Source organism: Dermochelys coriacea, chromosome 4, assembly GCF_009764565.3.
Source record: "Dermochelys coriacea isolate rDerCor1 chromosome 4, rDerCor1.pri.v4, whole genome shotgun sequence".
NCBI lineage: Eukaryota > Metazoa > Chordata > Testudines > Dermochelyidae > Dermochelys > Dermochelys coriacea.
The window spans coordinates 116,027,181-116,032,652 of record NC_050071.1 but is presented as its reverse complement, the minus strand read 5'-3'; positions in this window follow the sequence as shown (position 1 = coordinate 116,032,652).

The window sequence follows — 5,472 nt, the reverse complement described above, 5'->3', positions numbered from 1 at the left end:
GCCCTGCGTGTGAAAAGCCTTGTGTAAAGCCAAAACATCTTAAACAGGGGAAGGCTTGCTGGTAATCCATAACTTGAGATCCTACAGAGGAACCAAAGCCTTTCTAAAGTATGGTTGCAAATAACTGATTGCTGCTTATAAGTTACCTAATAGTTAAAACTCACTTCCACATACTTATTAAACACAGGGTTTATAGAAATAATGAAGTTAAATTAATGTTCATCATTTTTCCACCATTTATCAGAGTATATTATTTAGGCTATTGCTTTTATTTCCCTTTTCTCAGGAACTTTCTTGTTTTTCCTGAAGTACTAAGTAACCTGAGACCAAGAGTGATAGGTTTATATTTGTTCCTCCTTTGTGTCAGTCTCATATTCTCATTAGCTTTGTGTTACCTACGCCATGACAACAGGCCTCTAATTTCTCTGCTTTTCTCTTTTCCGGCAATGAATTAACTATGATGATGGGGACCATAGCAACTGAAGCAAAAACTTCATTAAGCAAGAATTTTCAGTGCATGCTGTACAAACAGCATAGGCTTTGCTGAAGCCCTGGATTCAATGCACAAACATTGAGGTGTGTACTTTATCCTCAACATATAGTGTAACCAGCATGCCACATCACAACTCACACTGAAGATCCACATCAGGAATGGGAGGACTGGCTTGAGGACGACAACAACAACATCTTTTCCTTCTTCTTCCACATTTCTAAGTACTTCCAGCTCCTGACTGGTACTGGAAACTGAAGTATCAAAATACTTCCCCAGAGACTTGATATATTTTCATCTCAAGAGTACTTTGCTCTAACCACAAGCCTCTGTTAACAGAAAATTAACACCGGCCCACAAACTAATAATGACTAACATCTACTCTGACACACAGAATTATACTCAAACCTTGTTATTTTAATTAACATAGAAACAAGTATGAAGTAAGATGTGAAACAACAAAATGACCCTTTTGTAAAACTTTCTTTTTGAAAAAAAGTCTTTATTAAAAACCTTTCCATTTTCCCCCAGTAATGCGTAATCACAGAATTAAAGGGGGGAAATGCACAAAAGCTCGAACACAAACTGTAATTAAAACAAAGCAACAATAAATCTGTACATAAACCTGAGGCCTTGGCTACTCCCAATCTTAAAAAGACTCCTTGGAACCTACTGCAGAAAGAGGTGTTTTAATCTCAGTGTCCTGGACAGCTTTCAGTTGAACTATTATAATCACCATGACTATAATTCATTCTTTGCTCCAGCAGGGAGCATTTCTTTTCCCCAGCTGTTTACATAACTCCATAGATTTTAAGGCTGGAAGGTACGACTGTGATCATCTTGCTAAACACAAGACATAGGACTTCCCTGAATTAATTTCTGAACTAGAGCATCTCTCTTTTAGACAAACATACCATCTTGATTTAAAAATTGCCAGTGATGGAGATTCTACCATGATGTTTGATATATTGTTCCAATGGTTTATTACCCACACTGTTAATAATTTGTACCTAATTTCTAATATGAATGTCCCTAGCTTCAACTTCCAGCAATTGGATCTTGTTATATCTTTGTCTGACAAACTGAAGAGCCTTATGTTATCAATTTCTGTTCCCTATGTAGTTACTTATATAGACTATGATCAAATCACCCAATAACCTTCTTTTTGATAGACTCAAGAGCACAATGCAGTTTACAACTATGAGGAATGTTTTCCAGTCATTTAATCATTCTTGTGGCTTTTCTCTGAACCCTTTTCAACATATAAACATCCCTCTTGAATTGTAGACACTGGAACTGGACACAGTATGCCAGTTGAGGTAACACCACTGCCAGGTACAGAGGTAATATAATCTTTCTACACCTACTTGACAATTCCCTGTTTATGCATTCAAGGATCACATTGGCCCCTTTGGTCACAGCATTATACTCAGAGCCTATGTTCAGTTGATTATGCCACATGACTCCAAAGTCTTTTTCGGAGTCATTGCTTCCTAGGATAGAATCCCTTATCCTATAATTATGGCCTATATTCTTTGTTCCTAGATGTATGACCTGAAATGTACATTGTCTGTTTGCTTCCAGCTTACCACACAATCCAGATGGCTCAGTATCAATGCGTTGCTCTCTTCATTATTTAGCACTCTTCCAATTTTTGGGTCATCTGCAAACTCTGTGAGTAATCATTTTATGTTTTCTTCCAGGTCATTGATTAAAAAAAACCACTAAACATAGGCCAAGAATCAGTCCCTGTGGGATCTTACTAGAAACACATCGCTCAGTAATGATGATTCTCTATTTACTATTACAGTTTGAGCCCTATAATTTATCCAGATTTTAATTAATTTTATATGTGCAATATTGATTTTGTATTATTCTAATTTCTTAATCAAAATATTGTCAAATGCCTTACAGAAGTCTAAGTACATTATGTCAATAATATTACTTTTATCAACCAAACTTGTAATCTCATAAAAAAAAGATATCAACTTAGTTTGATGGTATCTATTTTCTATAAACTCATGTTATTTTAATTATTCTATCCTCTGTTAATTTGTTACTAATAGAGTCCTGTATCAGCTGTTTCATTATTTTTCCCAGGATTAAAGTCAGGCTGGCAGGCCTATACGTTCTCTGGTCATCCCGTTTACCCTTTTTAAATACTGGCACATTAGCTTTCTTCCAGTCCCTGGAACCTCCCTAGTGCTCCCAAACTTATTAAAAAAAATCAACACTAATAAGTCCAGAGTGTTCCTCAGTCAGGTCTTTTAAAACTTGGATAAAAGTCATCCAGATCTGCTAATGTATAGATGACTAATTTTAGTAGCTGCTGCTTAGCATCCTCCTGAGTTATCATTGTAATGGAAAGTATTTCATCATCGGATATGACTGCATCATCTGGCTTTTTCCCATATACATAGCAAATATTTATTAAACACTTTTCCCTTTTTCTTCTCTATTGACAATTCTACCATTTCCATCTATTAATGGGCCTATACCTTTTTTAGGGTTCCTTTTGTTCCTTGATATAGTTTTAAAAAACAATACAAAACAAAACATCTTCCTAATGTCTTTAACTCTTCTGGCTATAGATTTCTCCTTGTGTCCTTTTGTTTCCTTTATTAATTTTCTACAATTTCTAGCTTCTAATTTTTAGTCACAGGTATCTACTTCCCCTTTTTTCAATTTGTTATATATTTTATTTTTTATTGCTGTTTTCATTCTAAGCCAGACTGGTTTTTTAACCAGTGCAGCCTTCTTTCTCAATTGTGGCATTTAGTAAAATCTTCTTAAACAGTTACCAGTTAGGAGATACATTTTTCTGTGTCTCCCTGCTGATCTGGAGCATACTTGTACTCAGCTTTGTGAAACTGGTCCTTTGAAAGCAACAAGGGTGGGATCCACAAAGCTACTCTGGTGCCTAAATCCAGACTTGGGTACCTAAGGGCATATCTACACTTACCTATGGAGCGATCAATCCAGCAGGGGTCGATTTATCACATCTAGGGAAGATGCGATAAATCGACCACCGAGCGCTCTCCCGTCGACTCCGATACTCCACCGGCGCTAGAAGCGTAGGTGGAGTTGACGCGGGAGAATCAGCAGTAGACCTACTAGAGTGAAGACACTGTGGTAAGTAGCTCTAAGTATGTAGATTTCAGCTATGCTATTTTCGTAGCTGAAGTTGCTTAACTTTAGACTGTCTGAGCTCGCCTACCCTCTCCCCAGTGTAGACCAGGCCTAAGTCTCAGGCTAAGATGCCCAAGTTCCAGTTTTAGGCTCCACTGTAACCCAAAAAACTCCTACTGAATGCTGTAGGTGCCTAAACTCACTTGGCTCCCAAGTTTTTGCAGTAAAAGTTCCCTCTGCCTCTATGTTTCTGCCTCTGAGCATGTGCACTGCAGCCTCATGTTAGATGTCCAGATGCCTATCTCCCACCTAAGCTCCAGAGCCATTCACAAACTAGGGATGCTAGATATTCAGCTGCCTAAGTCACATGTGGGGCCTGATGAGGTAGGCAGCCTCTAGGGAAACCTACCAGATTTGGCACCTCCTGCAAGTTCACACAAACTTGCTGTTGGGAGGGGAAGAGAGGAAGTGTTCCTTTATAACCTTTAGCATAGTGGTTGAGGCACTCACCTGAGAGGTGACAGATTCCTGTTCAAATCCCTTCTCCTCATCAAGTGTCAGGGAGCTTTGAATCAGTGCTCTCCACACCCCAGGTGAGTGTCCTAACCACTAGGCTCAAGGATTTAAGGGAGTGCATCCTATATTTTAAGCTCTGCATGAATGCCTATCTTCCCCGAGTTTGTGGCTCTCTAAGCAGAAATAGGCACCCACCTCAGGGTGGGGTTTAGCACACACCTCTTTGGTCACCATTATAGATGGCTCCCTGTCTAGCGTGCTGGCTTTGTGGATCACATTCTAAGGTTCCTATGTCTCCCCATTCATTACATAAGGAACCTATGTGCTTAACTCAGTCTTTGTGGATCACAGTGTTGTGCCTGTAATTTTCTAGGCATCTAGAGTTAGGCAACACAATGCTCAGAATTGCAACGCCTAAGTACCTTTGTGGATCTAGGCTCAAGAGGATATATTAGTGTGTGAGACTTCTGTCTGCACATAACAAATGTCATCAAGTCATGCTCACTTATGCCGGAGCAACCACCAATTTAGTTGGGCTTTTCAGGGCCCAAAAGCCCAGCCACATGATCCTCACAGAGAACAAACTTCTGTGGCATTTCATTTCAGAGGTGATTTCATTTCAGTAATGAGTAAAGCAATTCCTCTGTATATAGAAGAGTACTTTTTCTTAAGATGTATGTACATATTTAGGCACATGCAGTTGTGCACATGCAGCCTGTGCACATAAATAATCATCTTTGCTTATGCACATAGCCACTGGTGTTATGTACATGTGAAAAAAGTTGCACACAAGCACAGTATTTTGCATACACAAATGCTTGTGCTCATCTTTGAAGGTCTGGCACATATTGTATAGTATCTAAAGGAGTTTACTAACTTCCCAGATTGAAATATGTATCTAATCATCATAAAAAGCACTTCCCTTTCAAAAATACCTTCATGAACAAATGTCACATATTATGAAAATAATAAAAATGACAGCATTATTCATAGTAGCAATATAACTTTTCATTGCAGTTCACTTGCAATCATCTTCTCTAGATTGCTAATTATATAGCTCAAGCTGTATTTATTAGTACAAAGATTGAATAGTTTGCTCTTTTGTATGGTTTGTCAGAAAAAACTTGTATTAAATATCTATGGCCTTGTTCATACTTGGGAAATTTGGCATGGCAATCAATGTGTTGTCTACTTAACATAATTGTAATACCTCCCACCCACCCACAAAAGTACTCTAAATGGTGCATAGGCATTATTATAGCCTGTTGAATTACTCTTGCTTCAGGCAATGCTTTCCACCATGCCAATCTCCACTATTACGATGCCAGTGTAGGTGG